Source organism: Hordeum vulgare, chromosome 3H, assembly GCF_904849725.1.
Source record: "Hordeum vulgare subsp. vulgare chromosome 3H, MorexV3_pseudomolecules_assembly, whole genome shotgun sequence".
Lineage (NCBI taxonomy): Eukaryota > Viridiplantae > Streptophyta > Magnoliopsida > Poales > Poaceae > Hordeum > Hordeum vulgare.
Genome location: NC_058520.1, coordinates 559,424,761 through 559,450,954, shown reverse-complemented (window position 1 = coordinate 559,450,954; position 26,194 = coordinate 559,424,761).

Here is a 26,194-nt window from a genome sequence, read left to right as displayed (position 1 = left end):
TTGGTTTTTGATGATGATTGTGTAGAAGCCTTTGAAACAATTAAGAAAGCATTAACTTCTGCAACTATTGTTCAACCACCTGATTAGAACTTTCCTTTAGAAATTATGTGTGATGCTAGTGACTATGTTGTTGGTGCTGTTCTAGGACAAAGTGTTTATACGAAATTAAATGTTATCCATTATGCTAGTAAAACTCTAGACAAGCCCAGAGAAATTATGCCACCACTGAAAAAGAATTTTTAGCAGTTGTATTTGCTTGTGATAAATTTAGATCTTACATTATTGATTCTAAAGTAATTGTTCACACTGATCATGCTGGTATTAAATATCTTATGGAAAAGAAAGGTGCTAATCCTAGACTTATTAGGTGGGTTCTTTCGTTACAAGAATTTGAGTTGGGTGTCATTGATAGGAAAGGAGCTGAGAACCCCGTAGTTGATAGCTTGTCTAGGTTAGAAAATGTTCTTGATGACCCACTACCTATTGATGATAGTTTTCATGATGAACAACTAGTTGTGGTCAATGTTTCTCACAACACACCATGGTTTGCTCGTTATGCTAATTACATTGTTGCTAAATACATACCACCTAGTTTCACCTATCAACAAAAGAAAAAAATCTTGTTTGATTTAAGACATTACTTTTGGGATGACCCACATCTTTATAAAGAGAGAGTGGATGGTATTTTTAGATGTTGTATACCTGAGCATGAACAGGAACAAATCCTTTAGAAGTGTCACTCCGAGGCTTATGGAGGACACTATGCGGGAGATAGAACTACACACAAGGTATTACAATCTGGATTTTATTGGCCAACTCTTTTCAACAATGCTCATAAGTTTGTCCTCTCTTGTGATGAATGTCAAAGAATTGGTAATATTAGTAGACATCAGGAAATGCCTATGTATTATTCACTTGTTATCCAACCATTTGATGTTTAGGGATTTGATTATATGGGACCTTTTCCTTCCTCTAGTGGGTATACACATATTTTGGTTGCTGTTGGAAATGTCACTAAATGGATAGAAGCTATTCCAACAAATAGTGCTGATAGTAACACATGTATTAAAATGCTTAAGGAAGTTGTTTTCCCATGTTTTGGAGTCCCTAGATACTTAGGGTGTGTTTGGTTTGTGTCACCGGGTGGAATGTAACGGGTCCGTCCCATCCCTAGAGGTCGTTCTTCTGTTTAGTTGGGTCTAGGAATCGGAACCCACTCATTCCCTGGAATGGCATATTCCTCCCAGATCCGGAACGCGCTAGTACCTCTGAATCGGTGGAATGATGCAGTACGCCTCGCGTCTCTCACATTTTCCCCGATGCTGCCCCCTTTCTCCCATAACCTCACTGGCCCTCTTCCTCCCTCCCTCCCTCAGCCGCACCGCCGACCACCTTCTACTGCGTTGTCGGCCGGATCCCTCCATCAGCTGCGCCGGCGGCCCCCTTCAGCTGCGTCGGCGGCCGAATTCCTCCCTCCATCAGCTGCGCCGGCGGGCCCCTTCTGCTACGCTGCCGCCCCCTGCATCTACTGCGCCACCGAGGCCCTTCTACCGCGCCACCGCCCCTGCATCTGCTGCGCCGCCGTCGGGAGCACGCACCGCCAGGAGCACGTGCCGCAGCTGGGAGCACGCGCAGCCAGGTGCACGCGCAACCCTTGTCCCTCGCGTCCCCATGGCGTGCAGTGATGGCGATGACGAGATGAAGCAGAGGAAGATGAACAAATCCATTCCATTCCATTCCATCCCTCCAACCAAACATCAAAATGTAACCATCCCGTTCCTTTAAATCTCCTCTACCAAACACAAGGACGGAACCAACCCGTTCCAGTGGAATGGAACCATGACATTCCGTCCCACTTCGTTCCCGAACCAAACACACCCTTAATGACTGATGGTGGTTCGCATTTTATTCATGGTGCTTTTCGTAAGTTGCTTGCTAGATATGATGTTAACCATAGAATTGCATCTCCCTATCATCCTCAATTTAGTGGTCAAGTAGAAATAACCAATAGAGAAATAAAATTAATATTGCAAAAGTCTATCAAAAGGTTCTGAAATAATTGGTCTAAGAAATTAGATGATGAATTGTGGGCCTCCAGAAGAGCTTATAAAAATCTTATGGGTATGTCTCCTTATAAAATGGTTTATGGGAAAGCATGTCATTTACCTCTTGAGTTAGAACATAAAGCTTATTGGGCAATTAAAGAACTCAACTATGATTTCAAACTTGCTGGTGAAAAGAGGTTATTTGATATTATCTCATTAGATGGATGGAGAGCCCAAGGTTATGAAAATGCCAAACTATTCAAATAAAAAGTTAAAAGATGGCATGAGAAAAGATCCAAAAGCGAGAATTCAAAGTTGATGAATATGTTCTATCGTACAATTATTGTCTTATATTTTTGTAGGAAAACTTCTCTCCAAATGGGAAGGACCATATATCATTGAAGAATTTTATCGGTCTGGAGTTATTAAGATCAATAATCCTGAAGGCACTAACCCGAAGGTTGTCAATGGGCAAAGAATAAAGCACTATATTTCAAGTACACCAATTAATGTTGAAACAAATATTATCCAAACCATGACACCGGAGGAACACATAAAGGGGATCTTCCAGAACACTCCAAAACCCTTAAAAGGAAGAGGTTTGTGATACGGTAAGCAAACGGACTCCGAAAAATCCGCAATGCTATTTTCTATGAGTTTTGTAATTTTAGAAAAAATAGGAAATTGGTAAACACAGGGGAAGGCAACCGAGGTGCCCACTAGGCACCACGGCGCGCCAGCCCCCGTTACGCGGCCTGGTGGCTAGTGCTCCCCTCGGGCACCTTCCTGGCTCCGTTTTCTTGTGGTAGACGTACTTCCTTGTATAAAAATTCTCTTTATATATCTACCGATGATTTTACCCGAGTACCACGGAGAAATCCTCTGTTCTTGTTTCGTGCTTTTTTTCTGACAGATCTAGATCACCATGGCTTTATCAAGCTCCTCCAAGGACAAGTTCTTTGATAGGTTCATCAACGCCTACTTGCCGGAGGTGATGAAGCACCCTCAAACCATTGAGATGCGTGAGGGGGTGCTTCACATCCGTGATGTTCGAGGGCCCAAGAAGACGGGAACCGTGGAAGCTAGGCTCTAGGCAGTGGAGTAGGAGATCTTTAGGTGCCAAGGCATGGTGGAGTGTGGACTCAGCGCCAACCACTCCATGATCACAGAACTCTCCTATGATCAAAAAGGTGGATGGCATGTCCTTGAAGAATATCGTCTTCACCCTCAACGAGTAAATCAATTTTCTGCAATGCCAAATCTTTGATCTTCAAAACCAAATCTTTGAGTATGAAGCAAGTTTTAAAGGTACGAGTTTAGTTGTGAGTTGCACGACTGTGGAGACTCGTGCCTCCTCTTATAATGGTGAGCCACTGCCATGGAAGCCGGAGGACAAGTTTGACGCTACCTCGTCATCTACACCACCACCACTTCCATCTTCATCACCAAAGAAGGAGACTTGAGTAGACGGGTATGGGCACTCCACTTGGCTTGTGCCAAGATTGGGGAAGGAGCCCCGGTATTGTATCACCCTCACTCTTATTTTGTTTATCCATCTTAGTTCGATATTTAGCTATTTTGTGATTTAGTCAAATAAAAGTTTAGTTCGGTCCATCTTTTCGAGTGCTAGTTTCGTGATCTATCTATCTATGTATGTAATCGAGTGAGAGTTATATAATAAAGTTTAGTTTGAGTTTTGTTTCTTTACTTTATTGCTGCAATCAAAATAAAGGGAAATAATCAAAAAAAGGATCATATGCTGATCTTATAGTAAGTAGTGACACCACAGAAGGAAAAGTATAAGTAGTAAAATTTGTTGAAGATTGACAAACATAGCATTGGTCGATAATGCAACACAAGAAAGAATTAATTAGGGAAGAGAAGATTTACATGCAAATACACTATCCTTGACATCTTTTATGATTGTGAGCCCCCATTAATTATAGTATGCCAATACTGTTGACATTGGACAAGGAAAACAAGGTAATGATTTCTGTTTGTTTACATTCACATAGAAGTTATATTGTTATAGATCCTCTAACTTGTGGTGCTTTCCCAATTTCTTTTCTAGCCAAAATTCCGCACTAAGTAGAGATACTACTTGTGCATCCAAAACCTTAAACCCCAATCCATGTTTCAAGAGTCCACCATACCTACCTATGGATTGAGTAAGATCCTTCAACTAAGTTGTCATCGGTGCACAAGGCAATAAAAATTGCTTATAAACATGTTTGATCTTTTAGTGTAAGAGAAATTACACGTTGTACAAACTTGTGATGGCGATAATAAAAGCTACAAAGTGCATAACAAAGATTGCTATCACAAGCGGCAATATAACGTAACGTTCCTTTGCACTAAGAGATTTGGCATACAACCAAAAAGCTTATGACAACCTGTGCTTCCATCTACGAAGGGCCTATCTTTTACTTTTATGTATTTACTTTTATGCAAGAGTCAAAGTATTATTCTCTACTCCCCTTTATCTTCTCTTTGGAAAGCATCAAGTGATGGGGAAAGATCTAAACATATATATCCAGTTGAATGTGGGTGGTCATGAGTTATTACTGTTGACATCACCCTTGAGGTGAATACGTTGAGAGGCGACACTCTAAGCCCTTATCTTTCTATGTGTTTGGTTGAAACCTTTTGTTCATATGCATGCGATGAGTGTTAGCAATCATAGAAGACTAAATGATGATTGATTATGTAGACTTGCTTAAAATCTCTGATATGTGACTCTTCCTGAAAATATGATGAATTGTGTTGCAAAGACGACTCAAGACATAGTTTGTTAGTTTTCAACACGGTTTATGGTTCATACTTCAACAATGTGATGAATCGTTACTTGTTTATGAGAAGTTCTTATGATGAAAGTTATATGATGAAAATGCTATGATTGAGTATTTTATAAAGTTTATTTGCTGTTATAATAATGAGCATGATGCTACTATGTCCGTATTTTGTTTTTAACGACACCTCTCTCTCAAAGCATGTGTCATGATTTTTGTTATTGGATTTCGCTTGAGGACAAGTGATGGTGTTTGCAGGTGCGTTGGTTTTCCCTCCAAGCTTAAAGGGTGATGTAGCAGAGCGGCGACAAGTATCCCCCCGGTTAAGAAACCAAAGTATCAATCCCGTAGGAAGATCCACAAGACTATGTAAGCAACACCTGCACACAAATAGCAAATCCTTGCAACCCAATGCGTAGAGGGATTCTCAATCTCTTGTGGGTAAAGCAAGGATATATTGATAGATGCAAATAAGATTGATAGCAAATATAACACAACAAGGTACTTTTGGGGTTTTTGGTAATATAGATCTGAAAACAAAAGTAGAGATTGCAAATAGATGATGTGAAGTAGACCCGGGGGGCATAGGTTTCACTAGTGGCTTCTCGAGAAGATAGCAAGCGGTGGGTGGACAAATTACTTTTGGTAAATTGATATAAAAGCAAACAATTATGATGATATTCAAGTCAATGATCATGTATATAGGCATCACATCCAAGATAAGTAGATCGACTTCTGCGTGCATCTACTTCTGTTACTCCACACATCAACCACTATCCAGCATGCATCTAGTGTATTGAGTTTATGGAGAAACGGAGTAATGCCTTAAGAATGATGACATGATGTAGAAAATATCTATTCATGTAGGAATAAACCCCATAATTTTATCCTTGATAGCAACAATACATGCGTGTCATGTCTCTTTCTGTCACTGAGATTGAGCACCGCAAGATCGAACCCATCGTAAAGCACCTCTTCCCATTGCAAGATAAAAGATCAAGTTGGCCAGACAAAGACCAAATATCAGAGAATAAATTCGAGGCTATAATAATCAAGAATGAATATGTTTTCATAGATCTCATCATAAACTCACAATTCATCGTATCCCAACAAACAGACCGCAGAAGAAAGAGTTACATCATATGGATCTCCAAGAGACCATTGTATTGAGAAACAAAATGAAAGAGAAATCCATCTAGCTACTACCTACGGAACCGTCTGTCTGATACAAACTACTCACGCATCATCGGAGGATGACCAAAGAGAATGGTGAACCCCTCAGTGGTCGTGTTCCTCTCCGGAACAAGCTCTAGATTGGTTTTTGTGGCTGTGGACCTTGCGGCGGCTGAAATGATTTTTCGTTGACTCCTCTAGGGTTTTCTGAATATTGGGGTATTTATAGAGCTCACACGTGGTGGACGGGGTGCCCAAGGCCCCCACTAGATACTAGGACATGCCATGGGCCTCTGGCACGCTGGGTGTCTAGTGGCCCCCCTAGTCCTCGTCTACTACTCATTCTTGGTTCCCAAGTTTCCTTCTCGTCCAAAAAAATCTCCGTAAAGTTTTGTGGCAATTGGACCTCATATGATATGGATTTTTTGTGAAGGAAAAAACAGCAATTGACACTATGTCAATAGGTTAGTCCCAAAAAATGATATAAAGTTGCTATAAAATGATCATAAAACATCCATGGATGATAACATAACATCTTGCAACAATAAAAAATTATAGATACATTGGAGATGTTTCAGCATCCTCAAGCTTAATTCACGCTCGTCCTCAAGTAGGTAAATGATAAAAACAGAAATTTTGATGTGGAGTGGTGCCTCACATGTTCATCATATTCTTTTTCTTTTCAGCATGGTCATATGTACTTGTAGATGATGCAAAGCAATAGTCTTTAATTTGACATGAAAATTTTAATGCTCAAGCATATCAACAAGCAACCAAGTCTTTCAAAATATTAACGCTAGAGAACGTTATCCATAGACCATCATGCTTTATCATTGATCCATTCATTCAACACACTCAAATACTAACTACATCCAATGCTCAAGTATGATAATATTTTTCCTTAGTTGTTGCTTTATAAGAGAGGATGGAGACTCAAATTAAAAATAAAAATTGCATAAAGTATATAGATAGGCCCATCGCACAGGGAAGCAGGGATTTATAGAGGTGCGAGAGCTCAAAGTGAAAAACTTAGAGATACATTTTTTTGGGTGGGGGAGAGCTCAAAGTGCATACAATATCTAACAATTTCCAATATTCTCCATGCTAAACAAATTATAGGACGTTCCCAGACTGAAAATAAAGCTTATTCCTTCTCCACAATTCTTTCAAATTCCACGGCTAGCCGTATCCACGGGTACCGTCCATGCCAACACTTCCCAAGGAATTTATTATTTGACAACATAAGATATATATTTTTTGGATTTTGGGACTGGGCATCCCTATTTCCGCCATACTCTCGTGCAATGACAAGTGAATAAACACTCGTCTTGAGAATAACATAGTTACCACAGAAGATACCAGCCACCGTGGTACGGGCATGCAAAACATAAATTTATTTTGAAAATTAGAGTTGACACATACAAATTTATTTGGAACGACGTCGAAATACCACATAGAGGTAGGTATGGCGGACTCATTTGGCACAACTTTGGGTTTAAGATTTCGATGCACAAGTAGTATTTCCGCTTAGTACAAGTGAAGGCTACCAAATAGATTGAGAAGCACCCAACCAAGGAACAAAATCATGATAAGTGAACATTAAACATAACTAACACCTAATAATGCAACACAAGCAGGGTGTAATTTCATAGCATAATTATAGACTTCACGTGCATGCTTAGGGAATCACAAACCTAACACCAATATTCTTACTAGAGCATAATTACTCACCAACATAACTCATATATTAATATCTTAATATCGCAAAACTATTGCAAAGAATCAAGCTTAATTTCCAATGATCTTTCAAGAAAGTTTTTATTATATCTTTCCTGGACATTCATCACTTTGGGAATAATTTTCATTTAAAGCATATTGCTAACGCAAATAACAAGCTCTCAAACAAATATAAGTGAAGAACGAGAGCACAAGTTTCTTTAAAATTTTGAACTCTCAAAATTATATAAGTGAAGCAAGAGAGGATTTCTTCAAAATGTCAGTAACTCTCAAAATAATCTAAGCGAAGCATGAGAGAAAATTTCTTCAAAATAACAGCACCATCGTGGTGAAAAAGATATAAGTGGAGCACATGAGCAATTCCTTGGATAAAAAATAATAATAAGTGAAGCATATAGAGCAATTCTAACAAATCATAGCATAATTTAGCTCTCTCAAATGGGTGTGTCCAGCAAGGTTTATAATGACAAACTAACCAGCAAACAAAGCAAATACACAAATGATACAAGACGCTCCAAGCAAAACTCATAATATGTGACGAATAAAAATATATCTCCAAGTAAAATTACCGATGGTTACTAGAAGAAAGAGGGGATACTTTCCACGACATCCCGAAGCTTAGCTGCTTGGTACACCTTAGATATTGCCTTGGGGTGCCATGGGGCATACCCAATCTTAGGCTTTTATCACTCCTTATTCCTTCATCCATCGTTATCTCACTCAAAACTTGAAAACTTCAATCACACAAAACTCAACAAAATTTCATGAGATCCATTAGTATAAGAAAACCAAACTTTACTATAGGTACTCTTGAAAACCTATTCCAATTTTGTTTTTACATTATATCTACTGTATTCTAACTTTACCTTGGCTTATGCCTCCCGATATAAACAATATAATTATTAAAATAAGCACATAACGCAAAGAAAACAGAATCTGTTAAAAACAAAACATTGTGTAAAGATTCAAAATTTACTTATACTTTTGTAACTCCAAAAATTATGAAACATTAGGACAACGTAGGTAATTTATATATTAATCTTTTGTAAAAGATTCAAACACGTTTGACGCGATATCTAGAATTATTTCTACTGGACGCAAAAGTTTCTGTTTTAAAGCAGGACTAAAGCAACTAATACCCAGCATGATCCCAAAGGCTTTACTTGTCACAAAGACTAACTAAAACACACAAAAAAAACACAATTATACCACTAGCATAATTGTGCAAACACTCAAGAACAAAAAGAAAAAGTGAAAATAAATTTTATTCATTGGGTTGCCTCCCAACAAGCGGTATCATTTTACGCCCCTACCTAGGCATATAACATATATTTCAAGTGTTGTCATCCTTAGTTTCCATGGATACATTCTTATCTGGAGATTTCTCAAAAATACCTTGAAACACATTATGCATAGAAATTTTAGCATTATCAAGTTTCCCATCTACATATCCCCTTTGTAAGGGCATTCTCCAGCTTAAGTGTTTTGGTGATGATCACAACTCACTATGCTATCTAGCCGGGTGTCAAGTATGCAGGTATCATATGTTAGACACAAGACAGTTAGGTATTCCCTTCAAATGGAAAAGATCGAAGACGTGTTCCCTACATGTTTATTCTCTTTGGTCGTAGGGATCCCGTACTATTAAGAGGGAATCCACATTGGAAGTCTATGGATGAATCAATTCTTCTCTCACACTTTTGCACCATCTCGTTCCATCGCATCACTCAGAGAAAGAGGCCCTTGTTTTTCTAACTGACTGATTGTACCGGTGCCATGTGCGGTTGTACTGCTCAACACCTGTGCGGTTGTACCGGCCCGACACCAGTCCACAACCGGTCACGACTGTGTTTCATTGTGTTTGTTGGGCGGTGGTGGCCCGGTTGTACCACTATATTAAATATAGCTGCTACTACCAGTGTTCCAAGCGGCTGTACCGCTTGGGACTTAGCCACGCCAAGCGGCCATGGCTCGTGGAACCTCAGGGCCAACTCTCTGTTTTGGCCCAGTTGTCGGGCGGTGGTTGACCGGTTGTTCCGCTAATATAGGAAGACCGGTTGTACCGCCCTAGCAACCGGTTGTACCGTCCAGTGTAAAAAGTGGCTGTAACGGTTAGAAATTGGGGGACCTATATAAGGAGGGGTTTCTTCCTCCTCCCACTTACCTCTTACCTCTCTCTCTCTCTCTCCACCATCGATGCACTCAAGCTTTCTTGCCCGATCTCTTTCCCTAGCCACCCAAACTTGTTGTCTTGCTAGGGATTAAAGGAGGAGACCTAGATCTACACTTCCACCAAAGGAAAATTGATCCCCCAAGTTCTTGTGTGGACTTTGTTACTCTTGGGTGTTTGAGCACCCTAGACGGAAGAGGTCACCTTGAAGCCATACTCCATTGTGGTGAAGCTCCATGGTTTTGTTGGGAGCCTCCAATTGAGTTGAGGAGAGAGACCCAACCTTGTCGTAAAGGTCCGGTTGCCACCTTCAAGGGCACCACTTAGTGGAATCACGACACTTCGCATTGTGTGAGGGAGTGAGGAGAATATGGTGACCTTAGTGGCATCTTGGGGAGCATTGTGCCTCCACATCGCTCCAACGGAGACGTACTTCCCCTCAAAGGGAAGGAACTTCGGGAACACATCCCCGTCTTCACCGGTTGCACTTGTGGTTATTTATTACCTTTACTTGCATTTACTTATTGCTTATTATTGTTGTTGTTAGCATCATATAGGTTGCTCACCTAGTTGCATATCTAGACAACCTATTTGTTGCTAAACCTAATTTGTTTAAAGAAAAGTTTAAAATTTGTTAGTTGCCTATTCACCCCCCTCTAGTCAACCATATTGATCCTTTCACCCTTTGATTACTCGCAACAATCCAAGATTATTGTTGACTAACATTGTTGAAAACTTGTTGGATCATATCTAAAACAGGAATTTCCTTTTTAAGATTATCATCAAAGATTTGATTATCATCGAGTAAATGTCGCAAAATGTAATCACTATTATAGAGATTTTAATTTACTATCAGCTTTTCATGATTCATACAATAAAAAAAAAGGTTTCCCAAGCTTCCCGTACTATATGATCAAATTCATCCATAAGAATAAGGGTGGCTATCTTCTTAGCTTTAGAATCCTTTATAATAGGTAGTTCATAAAACATCTTTGCAAAGTAGGATGAGTATGGATAAATCTATTCTCAAGTTTCAGAACTAGTGCTGACTTAGCTTCCGCATAAGTTTTGGTTCTTTTAAGTATAGGAGTATTATCACATGACAAAGTTTCAACACAATTGAAGAGTTCTTGGATAGATTCTTTTCCCATAACATTCCCTTGTCCCAAAACAAAGGTTTTAGCATCAATATTACCATGACGTACAATTTTAGGAGTCCTGCCATCATCTGTTTCTGCCATACCAAAGTCACTCATGATTATAACCAGCAAGACACAAGCAAACAAGAGATCCGGCAAGAAAATGGCAAAGGAAAGATGACAAATAGAAAGGAAATTTTTTGTGAAGTGGGGGAGAGGAAAACGAGAGGCAAATGGCAAATAATTTAATTGCAAGGAGATGATATTTGTGTGTAGGAACCTGATAGATCTTGACTTGATCTTCCCCGGCAATGGCGCCAAAAATCTTGACGGTGTTCGCAGGTGCGTTGGTTTTCCCTCCAAGCTTAAAGGGTGATGTAGCACATCGACGGCAAGTATTTCCCTCGGATTAGAAACCAAGATATCAATCCAGTAGGAAGATCCACAAGACTATGTAAACAACACCTTCACACAAATAGCAAATCCTCGCAACCCAACGCGTAGAGGGGTTGTCAACCCCTCGTGGGTAAAGTAGGGATAGATTAATAGATGAAAATAAGAGTGATAGCAAATAAAACGCAGGAAGGTACTTTTAGGGGTTTTGGTAATACGTATCTGAAAACAAAAGAGCAAATAAAATAGAAAATCAAATAGCAAAGTAGAGATTGCAAATAGATCATCCGAAGTAGACCCGGGGGTCGTAGGTTTCACTAGTGGATTCTGTCAAGAAAATAGCAAGCGATGGGTAGACAAGTTACAGTTGGACAATTGATATAAAAGAAAATAATTATGACGATATTCAAGACGATGATCATGTATATAAGCATCACATCCAAGATAAGTAGACCGACCTGTGCCTGCATCTACTTTTATTACTCCACACATCGACCGCTATCCAGCATCCATCTAGTGTGTTGAGTTAATGGAGAAACTGAGTAATGCCTTAAGAACGATGGCATGATAGCAATGATACATGCTTGTCATGTCTATTCATGTAGGAATAGACCCCATCATTATATCCTTGATAGCAACGATACATGTGTGTCATGTCTCTTATTGTCTGTGAGATTGAGCACCGCAAGATCGAACCCATCACAGAGCACCTCTTCCCATTGCAAGATAAATGATTAACTTGGCCAGACAAAAACCAAATATCGGAAAATAAATACGAGGCTATAATAATCAAGCATGAATATGTTTTCATAGATTTGATCATAAACTCACAATTCATCGGATCCCAACAAACACACCATAAAAGAAAGAATTACATCATATGGATCTCCAAGTGACCATTGTATTGAGAAACAAAACAAGAGATAAATCAATCTAGCTACTGCCTACATAACAGTGGAGGTGGTGCCTGAGGCCCTCACTAGATACCAGGCCGCACCTTGGTGTCTAGTGGCCCCCCTCGGCCTCGTTTGCTGCTCATTCTTGGTTCCCAGGTTTCCTTCTGGTCCCAAAAAATCTTCGTAAAGTTCCATGGCAATTGGACCTCATGTGATATGGATTTTCTGCGAAGGAAAAATAGCAAAAAACAACAACTCACACTAGGCACTATGTCAATAGGTTAGTCCCCAAAAAATGATATAAAGTTGCTATAAAATGATCATAAAACATCCAAGGATGATAACATAACAGAATGGAACAATAAAAACTATAGATACGTTGGAGACGTATCAACAAGCGAGGTCTAAGTTTGGGGGAGTTGATACATCCATTTTGCATCATGTTTTGTTACTGTTATTTTTAGTATTTTTATGCATTATACCACTTTGTGGACTAATTCGAATGCCTTTTCTCTCATAATATGCAAGGTTTACATCAAGAGGGAGAATGCCGACAGATGGAATTCCAGACCTAAAAAGCTACATCAAAGACACTTGTTCTGCACATCTCCAAATGGGGTGAAACTTCACGAATATTTATTTTCGAATAAATTAAAAATACTGGAGGAAAAAAGTACCGGAGGGGGGCTACCAGATGCCCGCTAGTCACGATGGTGCACCAGCCCCCTAGCGCCGCCTGGTGGTTAGTGGACCCCTTGGCCCACCTCTGGCGACCATCTTCTGGTATAAATTATCTTTTAACCTGGAAAAAATCAAGAGAGGACTTTCGAGATGAAGCGCCTCCGTCTCGAGGTGGAACCTGGGCAGGAGCACTTTTGCCCTCCGGTAGAGCGATTCCGCCGGAGGAACTCCCCCCCCCCCCCCGCCCAGAGGGGGAAATCGAGGCCATCGTCATCACCAACAACCCTCTCATCTTGGGGTGTCCAATCTTCATCAGCATCATCTCCTATCAAAACCCTATTTCATCTCTTGTGCTCAATCTTGTACCAGAACCTCAGATTGGTACCTGGGGTGTGACTAGTAGTGTTTATTACATCTCGTAGTTGATGCTTTATGGTTTATTTGGTGGAAGATCATATGTTCAGATCCAGTATGCTATTTAATACCTCTCTGATCATGAACATGTTTATCGCTTGTGAGTAGTTACTTTCGTTCTTGAGTCCACGGGACAAGGCATGTTGCAAGTAGTCATGTGAAGTTGATATTCGGTCGATATTTTGATGATGTGAATGTTGTGATTCCCTTAGTGGTGTTATGCAAACGTCTACTATGTAACACTCCACCACCTTTAATTTGGCCTAAGGGAATGCATCGTGGAGTAGTAATTAGATGGTGGGTTGTGAGAGTGATAGAAACTTAAACCCCAGTTTATGTGCTATTCCGTAAGGGGCAGATTTGGATCCCTATGTTTAATGTTATGGTTAGAATATATTCTTAATACTTTTATCATAGTTGCAGATGCTTGTGGGAGGGTAAATCATAAGTGGGAGGCTTGTTCAAGTAAGAACAACACCCAAGCACCGGTCTACCCACATATCAAATTATCAAAGTACCGAACGCGAATTAACCAGACATGACGAAAGTGGCTAGATGAAATTCCCATGCGCCCTCAAGAATGCTTTGCCTATTATAAGAAAATGTTCTAGCCCGTTCTTTGCCACGAAAGGATTGGGCTGTCTTGATACACCTATTGTTACTATTGCTACTTGTCACTAGTTACAATTATCTTGCTATCAAACAACTTGTTACTGCTATTTCAGTGCTTGTAGAAATTACCTTGCTGAAAACCGCTTGTCATTTTCTTCCACTCCTCGTTGGGTTCGACACTCTTACTTATCAAAAGAACTATGATTTATCCCCTATACTTGTGGGTCATCGGTGTACAATTATCAACATTTTGGAATATATTATTTAATAATCCTTCTGCTTGTCCAATAGTCTGTTCCCTGACAACATAACCGGCACAAGTATCTAGGTAGTCCCTAGAAGCATCGGTTAGTCCATTAGAAAAGATATCACCTATTTCATTTTTCTCAAGAGGATGATCATGCAAAGCTCTAATTAGTTGGAGTAGCCTCCCCCAAGCTTGAGAGAGATTCTCTTTTTCATTTAAACAAATTTGAATATTTCTTGTAAAAAGCTTGTTTTTTATGACGAGGAAAATATTTTTGAGTGAAGTAATATATCATATCCTCGGTTCTACGCACAAAAGCAGGAGCAAGAGTGAGGAACGATTTCTCATCATCGCCTTTTAGCGAAAAAGGAAAAAAATCTTAAGGATATATTAATAACGTATTTTTCCTCATGAGCAAATAAAGTGACAATATCATTTAATTTAGTGAGGTATGCCACAACAATTTCAGTTTTATAATCATGGAAAGGATAAGATTCTACGATAGTGATTAACTAAGGATCAATAGAGAATTCATAATCCTTATTGGTGACACATATAGGAGAAGTGGCAAATTTAGGATCATATTTACTTTTCTCCATCGTAGACTTTTCTTTCAGTTTGCACAACAGTTTCTTCAAATCATCTCTATCATTACAATCAAAAAAAACTCTAGCTTCTCCTGATCCATAACATGACCCTCACGTACATCACATGATTCATATCTACTAAGAGAGCTATGCATAATAGGTGATTCATAATCTTTTTTAGTTTCAACATTTTCAAGTTCTCTAGGCTTAGCAATATGAGCATCAAGTAATTCATTCAGTGGCACATAATTTTTTTTATCAAGAATAGAAGTAGCATCATCATAATTTTCAGAAGTAGCATCATGAGATACTTGCGGAATATCAGAATGAGCAGCAAGTGGTGGTGTCATAAGCTGATTCAATACAGTAGGTGAATGAAAAACATAGCTAGATGGCAGTTCCTTACCTCCCCTCGTCTTAGAGGGTACGATCTTGGTTCTATTATCTTTCATATTCTTCATAGTAGCAAGGATATCCTCAAGTAAACACAATAAATAGAGCTATGATCCCTCACAATGGTGCTAGAAAAAGGTCTTGGCAACCCACAAGTATAGGGGATCGCAACAGTCTTCGCGGGTAGTATTACACCCTGATTTATTGATTCGACACAAGGGGAGCCAAATAATATTTATTGGTATTAGCACGTGAGTTTTCAATTCAACCACACCTGGGATATATCTCTGTAGCAAAGATTTAGTAGCACAACAAAATAATAGTAATAATGGTAATGGTAAAAACAATAGTTTTGTAGTGATTGTAATAGTTGCAGCAACAATAATAACTTAGCAATATTTCGTATATGAAAAGTGTAGGCACGTGGACCGGTGAAAGATAATGATTTAGATGACATCAATCATGTAACAGTTACACACTAGAGCGACACTGAACTAGCTCCAATTCATTAAGGTAATGTAGGCATGTATTCTGTATATAGTTGATACGTCCCAAAGGTATCTATAATTTCTGCTTGCTCCATGATCTTTTGGGTGACATTATTTTTTTGCTACACTTTTATATATTTTTACACATGTTTGGACTAACCTACTAACTTAGTGCACCCAGTGCCAGTTTCTGTCTACTGATGTATTTTTTGGAGGGGCTTTTACCCAATTTTCCGGAGCCCTAAAAATATCGAGAAAAATATATAAAAATCAGCGCACCAGAAAGCTTCACGAAGCACGAAAGGGGGCCAGAGGGGTGCCAGGGGCCGCCCAGGCAACCTGTCGGCGCGTCTCACCCCTTGGTCACGCCAAGAGGCTGCCTGGGTGGGGCCCACGCCCTCTGGTGCCCTCCTTTCACCTATATTTACCCCTTGATGAGGAAAACCCTATACTGGATCTAGAATCGTGAATTTCTCCATCGTTCTACCACCGCAGCACTTCCGAGATCGGGAGCGTCAGGAGACCTCTTCCCGGCACCTTGTCGGAGGGAGGATTGACCTCCGGGAGCTTCTCCACCGCCATGGACGCTTCTCGGACATGTCGTGGGTAGTCCTCCTTGGACCATGAGTCCATGACCAGTAGCTATGTGATGTCTTCTCTCCAATCTTGTGCTTCCATGATTAGCCCTTGTGAGCTGCCCTACATGGTCAAGGCATCTATGTAATTCTCTTGCTATTGCTATGTTCGATTTGTTGGGATCCGATGGATTATGAGATTATGTTCAGATTGTTATGAGTTATATATTTGATTATCCTTTTATATTATGTTCCTTAGTGATTCATGCATGTTCTCCGTTGCTCTTTATTGCTTTCGCCGAGTAGTAGATTGTAAATCCAAGAGGGAGCGTTATGCATGATTGTGGGTTCATGCCCCCTGATGTCTAGCTTGAGTGAGAGAAACATGAGACTAGGGGATGTGCTGTTGCCACCAGGGATAAAACAACGGTGCTTGTGACCACAGTTGCAAGGATTGTTTACCTTACACATAGTTTGTTAATGCAGTTGTCCGTTGCTTTGAGTTTACACTTTGGGTGGGGCTCGCAACTTAATACCGACGAGATGTTCTGGATAGATATCTCAAGGTGGATGATTAGTAAGTAGATGCTGATGAATAAACGGTCTACTTGTCTTGGCGCACTGCCCTTTACTATTGGGCCTCTAACTTTCAAGTAGCATAATTAGCATTGCGGTGCATTCATAATTCTCTCAATTGCCCAACTGTAGTTTGTTTACCCAAGCATAGTTGTTTATCTTCTATTGGGAGAGAGACATCACTAGTGAACATCATGTGACTCCGGTCCATATCACCACCACTGCTTACACCTCCATCATTTACTGCTTTCATTTGTTTTTCCGTTGCAATCACTATTACTATTCCCGCTTGTGTTTTGATCCTTTGCAAACTACAAGACCGGAGAGATTGATAACCTCTCTATACTCGTTGGGAGCAAAGTTATTTGTGTGTGTGCATGTCCATGTCTTCTGCTAGCGCCAGGGTGGAAGACACCTACTTGTTGATCCTAGGAGTCCTCTTGGTTCGATAAACCTTACAGTCTCCGTGTAAGGGAAAACTTGATGCTGACTACATCTCAACCTTCCACTTGGGGTAACCAACGAGGAGCGATAAGTATATACATCATCTCCTCATCAAGAAAAAATTTCTGGCACCGTTGCCGGGGACTCCAGTCTTCAAGATAGGGGAGTTGCACACTATCTTTTACCTTTCCTTTTTAGTCTTGCTAGTTTTCTTTCTAGTTTTTGCTTTGGAGTCTTTTACCAAAAATCACAAAACAATTAGTTGCTTTGTTCTAGCTTGTTGTTTCTTCTATGGGTTCCACTGAGAACACCAAGTTGTGTGACTTCACTAGTCACAACAACAATGATTATACCATCTCTTCTATTGCTCCAATTTCCACTACGTGTATTTATATAAGTAATAGACCTTGTGACTATACTAGTCATTATGGAGAATTATGCCCTTGGCATGGTCTCCCCGGGAAGAAACATGATCTTTGGTTTGAAGTTGCTCCTAAACGTCCCCAAACTTGGGAAGACATCCAAACTCTTATAATAGAGAGCAGATCAAATATAGAGGATGACACTACAATTCTACTTAATAGCAATGATATTGATTTTGACAATTGTAGTCTTTCCTAAGTGATCACTTTTTTGCAAAGAATGGCTAAAGACCCCCACACTAGTACGCTCAATATTGCCTTCACCGAGCATATTACCAATGCTCTTATCAAAGCTAGGGAGGAGAAGCTCAAGCTAGAGACTTCTATTCCTAGAAAACTAGAAGATGGTTGGGATCATATGGTCAAGATTAAATTGAATAATATCTCTTGCTTTGCTTTATGTGATGTTAGAGCTAGTGCCTCCGTTATGCCCAAAAGAATGTATGATGCATGATTTGAAACCTTTTGATCCATGTTCTTTTGGTGTTCGTCTTGTTGATTCTTTCTTAAAGAAACCTTTAGGGAGAATTGATGATGTTCTTATTGTTGTCAATGATAATTATGTGCCCGTTGATTTTCTTATTATGGACATTGAGTGTGATCCTTCATGCCCAATTATTTTGGGACGTGTTTTCTCCGCACCATTGGTGCTATCATTGACATGAAAGAAGGAACCGTTAGATTCCAATTTCCTCTTAAAAAGGGGATGGAACACTTCCCACGAAAGAAAATTAAGTTAACTTATGAGTCCGTCATTGGGGCAAGCTATTCTTATGGAGTTGATAATACTTGATATTTTTGCATCATGTCTAGCTCAAAGGCATAAAAGAAGCGCTTGTTGGGAGGCCACCCAATTTGTTTTTAATTTAAGTTTTAGTGGTCTTGATGCTTGTTACTACTGTAGCAACATCATTGTATCTTTATTTTCAATCTTTGTGCCAAGTTTTAGCCTCCGATTGCAAGAAAGTTCAAAAGTTGTGACATGCTGTCGAGAAACAGATTCTGTCTGCTTGACGGAAATTTTTTTCAAAAATCACCGGATCATCTTTTTGATCTGAATTTATTAGAAAGCATGCTCTATATAATTTTCTTTTTGGCATCTGTTCTGAGTTTTTTGATTTGAGTTGCAGAAGTACCCCAGAAAAATTATTTACTACCTGTTGTTCTGTTTTTCACAGATTCTGCCACGTTTTGCGTTTTCACCATTTTGCAAATCTTAAGCTTGCTTTTCCTTTGCAAAAACCTTTTGGCAATAATTAGAAACAATATATTTTCATGAAAATCATTATTTCCAGTAGGCATTGAATTATTTTATCATGCGTACTAACCACTCTAATCAGCTTATGATGAGTTTCTTATGAAGGGAGTTTTTAAGTATGTGATGGGAGATGATGAAAGAAGATCCAGGAGTGTCAAGCGCTCAAGCTTGGGGATGCCCCCATGCACCCCCAAGAAATATTCAAGGAGACTCAAGCGTCTAAGCTTGAGGATGACCCCGTGCATCCCCTTCTCTATCAACAATCATCAGTTCGTCCATCTCCATGCTATATTTTTATCACTTCATATGTTATGTGCTATACTTGGAGCGTGCTGCTCTTTACTTTTTAGTTTGTTTTAGTTTTTCTTGTTGTTCATAACAAGTCGTAACATAGCCTACCTTGTTTGGGAGAGAAACACACTCCATTCCACTCTAGAACACAACATAGGTTTTCATGCTTATCTTTTATGTGTGTTCGTTATCTTAACTTAGCTGCTGTCATGTCTAGCTCTTAGTTTTCATGATATATCTTTTTAAGAGCTTTTATTTAGGTTGCTTTTGGAACTCTCTTGAGTTATCGTGCTTATCGTTTTTAGAGAGTTGGCTCTTTGCACTGAGTTGTGTGTCTTGCATGAGTAGGTAATTGAGGTTGCTATTTAAGTATAGTAGTAACTTGCAATAGTTTTGAGGTATTAATTTGAGTAATGTTTGGACTATTAGTGCCAAGATCTTGAGCCTATTAGTGATAGGTGTCGTATTTTGGGAAATCTGTGTGTTTTTCAAAAACTAAAAATTAGTTGAGGACTCTAGCTACTAAATTGATCGCTAACCTCTCGAGGGGTTGGAATATATAGAGTACCCTCACGGTACCACGAGTCGAGGATGCGCAACAATAACCAAACCCCCAAACACTCCTCCTCGGGGTACTTGTCTCTTTGTGAATTTCCTAACTAAATAGAGAGTTACTGATAATAAGTGTATGAGTTCTTCAGACTAATGTGAGTATTCGATTGTTGGCACTTCCACCATCCATATTTTGCTAGCCTCTTTGGTACCGTGCATTGCCCTTTCTCACCTTGAGAGTTGGTGCAAACTTCGCCGGTGCATCCAAACCCATGACATGATATGCTCTATCATACATAAGCCTCATTATATCTTTCCTCAAAACAGCCACCATACCTACCTATTAAGGCATTTCCATAGCCTTTCCGAGATACATTGCCATGCAACATCCACCATCTCATGACTTGATCTTCATGTCATACATGCTTTTGCTTGATCGAGGAGCCGCATGCTAGTTGGGCCTTGCACTTATTATTGCTACATGACGCGCTAGTTTCATTGCATATCCTGCTACACTGGCAGAGGCATACATTTTCATACATCATGAAAGTTTTCATTTGTCTTTATCTTGAGGACTTCTTATAAAGTATGAAGATATTTTTTTATTCTTGTAGAATATAGAGTGTTGCCCTTAAGTGAGGAAAAGATTCCAAAGAGGACAAATTAAAAGATCCTAAAAGAGGACACATGAAAAGATCCCAAAGAGGACAAATGAGAGATAAATAGAAAGAGCCAAAGAGGCCACACAAAAATTTAAAAAAAGAAAAATAAATAAAATAAAAAGAGAGAAGGTGGCAACACTACTATTCCTTTTGAAAGATCCACACTCGTACTCCATTGTTATATTTGTACTCCATAGAGATTATCATTCATGCATAACTATGTGGGGACCCTTACACTATAGAACTTGGCTTGTATATTTCAATGATGAGCCTCCTCAAATGAGCTCTAGGTCTTCATGAGCAAGCAAGTTGGATGCACCCCACTAGTTCTATTGGAGAGCTTACCTTAGTTCATATGTGCATCCGTCGCATGACAATCCCTACTCCTCACATCATATCTATCATTTGGCTTTCTCTCGCCTACGGTTGTCCTCATTGATGTGAGCCTTTCACAACTTTTTTGTCTTGCTTCCCCATCATTATTCTCTTTGCCATCCTAAGTGCCAACATATCTTGCTTGCGCTCATCCATTGCATGATTGCTCAAAGTCGAAAGGGAGAGGATCATTTTGACTTGTGCCTGACTAGTGGTCTCGGGATGAGTCAAAATAAGATTCCGAAGGAGACCAAGTGTGAAGTTTTAGTAGATTGAGTTCTCAATTAAACTATATAATATTTTTATTCTCTAAACCCATCTCCCACTTCTTGCACGCAAACACCATTTGGAGACACTCGCCCCATGGACAGCGAGAGCTCTTGCACCTTTATGTTCTTACTTTGCTATTTTCAATACTAAATATAGACTCTTGCTTGTTATTGTCTTGACTTGAATTGCATATCTTACTTGCTTTACTTTGAAGTTCTTATATGTGTGCTAGCATGTCACCACAGAAATTATTTGTGTTACCATTTACCTACTCGAGGACGAGCAGGAATTAAGCTAGGGGATGTTGATACGTCCCAAACGTATCTATAATTTTTGTTTGTTCCATGCTCTTTTGGGTGACATTGTTATATGGTTTGCTATAGTTTTATACCTTTTTACACATATTTGGACTAACCTACTAACATAGTGCACCTAGTGCCAGTTTCTGTCTGCTGATGTATTTTAATTGCAGGGACTTAACCCCAATTGTGAGAGCCCCAAAAATCCCGATGGATTATGAGATTATGTTCAGATTGTTATGAGTTATATATTTGATTATCCTTTTATATTATGTTATTTAGTGATTCATGCATGTTCTCCGTTGCTCTTTATTGCTTTGGTCGAGTAGTAGATTGTAACTCCAAGAGGGAGCGTAATGCATGATTGTGGGTTCATGCCCCCTGATGTCTAGCTTGAGTGACAGAAACATGAGACTAGGGGATGTGTTATTGCCACCAGAGATAAAACAACGGTGCTTGTGACCACGGTTGCAAGGATTGTTTACCTTACGCATAGTTCGTTAATGCAGTTGTCCATTGCTTTGAGTTTACACTTTGGGTGGGGCTCGCAACTTAATACCAGCAAGATGTTCTAGATAGATATCTCAAGGTGGATGATTAGTAAGTAGATGTTGATGAATAAATGGTCTACTTGTCTTGGCATACTTCCCATTACCATTGGGCCTCTAACTTTCAAGTAGCATAATTAGCATTGCGGTGCGTTCATAATTCTGTCAATTGCCCAGCTGTAATTTGTTTACCCACGCATAGTTATTTATCGTCTTTTGGGAGAGAAACATCACTAGTGAACATCATGTGACTCCGGTCCATATCACCGCCATTGCTTACACTCCATCATTTACTGCTTCATTTACTTTTCTGTTGCAATCACTATTACTATTCTCGCTTGTGTTTTGATCCTTTGCAAACTACAAGGCCGGAGAGATTAACAACCTCTCTCTACTCGTTGGGAGCAAAGTTATTTGTGCGTGTGCAGGTCCACGTCTCCTGCTAGCGCCAGGGTGGAAGACACCTACTTGTTGATCCTAGGAGTCCTCCTTGTTCTATAAACCTTACAGTCTCCATGTAAGGGAAAACTTGCTGCTGACTACATCTCAACCTTCCACTTGGGGTAACTGTTGTGGATCATACTGGTATGCATAAGTTCCCCCTCCATGGGAGGGACCTTTTATTGTGAGCAAGACTCTTCACAACGGTTCATACTACCTGGTGGATCTTCGCCCAGATAGGCCAACAATAGAGGTTGAGACGACCCGGCCATGGAACATCGCCCACTTACGGCCATACTATACTTAGAGCCACTAGCTCCTTATCTATGTATAGAATTTAGTCTTTGTAATCTCTCTTCGTATATATAAAGCAATAAAGCCGGCGCCCACGAACGTCGGGGTTTCTGCCGTTTCAGCTTCTTGAAAGCATGAGTCTTTATTGTTTCATAAGTCGTCCAATCATGGACGCTGTCAGCATCAAAGAGCATAAGTCGCCACGCTACGCTTATTTCAAAACTAGATGTTGGTACGCCAATGAGGACCAAAAGTTTCCACGTTGCACGGTTCAAACATGGGCACCCTATATGGTTTTGAGAATTAAGCCGGCTTACTTGGGGGGCTACTAGCTCTCAAGTTGTTTTGTAGTAAGAGTGTACACGCTTCTGCAATCCTATGTCTGACTTTTCCCTAATCATAGGTCACTTGGGGGCTTCTGCTCATTGTGTTCAGCCTGAATACCCTCTTGGCTAGCGAAATATTAACGTATTACAATGGTTATACTAGACTGTGCGTTTGGCGACTCGCCCTATGGTCCCATGTACTCTTGGCGAGTCAATCCACTTTTTGGACCCTGAACTTGCCTTGGTTAAAACATGAAGGGTGCTAGCGGGAGCCGGCACATGGAAAATAGACAAACCATGGGTTCAATGAACCTGCTTCATTGAAGCTTGACTCGCGCCTGATCAGCCGGTCTAAACAACTTGGGCTGTTGCAAAAGCCTTCTTGGGGTAGCACTAGAGTCTTACAAACTCGTCCTATCCTGTCGTAACTCAGTGCGCCGACAAACTTTATGATTATCTTTGTGGCATAGCCCAAAGGTTTAATAAAAACTCTATTATAACCCATCGCGACTCATTGAGTCGGCTTATTATTTTTCTCTGTTACACATGGAAAAAGGTCTTTCTTGTCAAACATGGCAAAGCATTAAGAAAGGCGATTCATATTCATAAAGGGTGAAACTTTCAACACCATCACAAGGTACATTTATCATACTGTTTTCAAAATCCTAGACTATTACATGGCTCGGCCGGCCATACTAGGAAACATAACCCGACCATAAAGGATCAAAGTATTCTCTACGGATAATCTTCATGTTAGTTTGACTAAAGCCACCTCTGGGTTATCCTGCCTCGAGCTTTCGCCATCTTCGATCTGTAAGTCGCCCAATTTCCAATTGCAATTGGTCAAGGCGTGGAACTCGTCTTCATCAGTCAAGACAGTGGACATATCAACACCAAAGTCAAAAGGATTCTTACGGTGCAGCGGAGTCAGGACGGTGATTTCGTACGAAGGAGGAGTCACCCTTTTGATGTGCTCATCATAAGCCGCCTGATCTTTGTCTAAATCCAGGTCGGCCGCTAGTTGAGTCGCCGCAAAGCGAGATTCTTTTACACAATGATGGTAGTCTTCTTCAGTGAAATCTGACCCGTCATCCTTCAGCTGTGGAAATCCACCAGTTACCTCTTTCGGCTTAAGTTCTCGAGCATAGGCCAAGCACCAACTTAGGGCAGTTAGTGCTCCTTTGCGGGCGACTGACCTCTTCAGTTTCTCTATCTAGGGAGGCAGTTTTGACAAACAGCCAAGCATGTGCTTGATGGATTTATGGGCTCTCTGTTCCCCATGACAGCCTTCATGGTCATAACACCACCAGTGTACAGCTGCTCCGTCAAAGTGTAGATCGCCTTCAACTTTAGAATACAATCATTCTGCAGGGTGGCGGCTCGAGGACCTACAGATAAAAATAAGGTTCATACGTTGTGCAAAGACGTGAAATACACTTTCAGAAGGAAGCAGTTGATACTTACCAAACACAGCCTGGGTCATCTTGGAGATGTGATTCTTCAGTCTAGAGAGCTCTTGTACAGTGGCTTTCAGTTTCTCTTTGGCTTGTTTCGTCCTTTTCAAAACGGCAGCTTGCTCAGCATGGGCTTTGTCTTCAAACATTTTGTGCTCTGCTTTCATATTTTCCATGTCAGTTAGAGCAAGGTGAAACTTTTCTTCAAACTTGGCTCGAGCGTCTTGTTGCTCTGCCAGGCTTTGTTTCAAGTCGGCCACAGTTAAGTCGGCCCGAGTCAATGGTTCGTGGAACAAACATCGGGAAAGCAAGTTTCAGGACCATTGCAAGCAACATCCCTCACACTTGGGGGCTAATGTATGATTCAATTCTTCTAAAGTCATCCCTTCACACCAGACCCGACCCTTGGGGGCTACTGGTTCAAGCTTTTGTTCCAATACAAGTTAAAGACCCGGCTCATCTTTAAAAAGATGACCCGGCCCTTGGGGGCTACTGGTTCAAGCTTTTGTTCAAATACAAGTTAAAGACCCGGTTCATCTTTCAAAAGATGACATGGCCCTTAGGGGCTACTGGTTCAAGCTTTTTTTCAAATACAAGTTAAAGACCGGGTTCATATTTCAAAAGATGACCCGGCCCTTGGGGGCTACAGGTTCAAGATTTTGTTCAACTACAAACCACAGACCCGATTCATCTTTCAAAAGATGACACGACCCTTGGGGGCTATAGGTTGAAGATTTTATTCCAAGTTTTAAATTAAAGTATCAGCTCATCTTTACAAAAGATGACCCGGCCCTTGGGGGCTATAGGTTGAAGATGACACAAATGCATGATTCGTTATGGATAACTCGTCCTTTGGAGGGCTAATGGGAGGACATGTCAATAAGGTTAAAGGATATTACACCTCATGTTTTATCCGCATCATGTTGGCCAAACTCTTTTCCATCTCATGGCTTGTCTCCACACGGCTCACAAAACTAGAGTATAGTTCCTCAAACTCCAATTTTTCATAATTGGGAAGCTTCAGCTTGGTGATATCTTTCTCTACAAATACTTGGGCATCTTTTGGCGCGTGTTTGGTTAACACCACAGTTGCATGCTTAGAATAGCCGGTACTAGTAACAACGACTGAATATAGGTCTTCAGGGTTGATGTTTTGAGTCACCTCCTTTTGAGGGCTTGAAGGGTTAACCCGGATGTCAGGAAAATCATCAAAAATATCCTCGCGAATTTCAGCTGGTTCTTCTGGAGCCTTTGGGACGGAGGAACTCATACCAAACACTTCAGCCACTTTGGGAGCAGAAGACGAGTCGCCGGTTTTTCTCTTCTTTGCTTGCGCCCTGAGAAACAACGACACCAATGTTGAGACGGAAACATTGACATCCGAAAGAGCATGTTAATAAAGGAACTTACCCCTGAAGACGAATCATTGGGGGGAGAGTCGACATAGCTGAGTCGCCAAATGAAGGAGGTGAGACCTAATGGATGAGGATTCAAAAATTGGGTAAGTCACGAGAATATCTTGCACACAAAGAAAAAGATGCTTGCAGTAACGTACCTCGTTCTGTCGTTTGCGACCAGTTGTTTTCTCAGGAAAGCCGGACACTAGGTCCCCAGAGTGGCTTCGAGTGTAACATTTGGGTGTA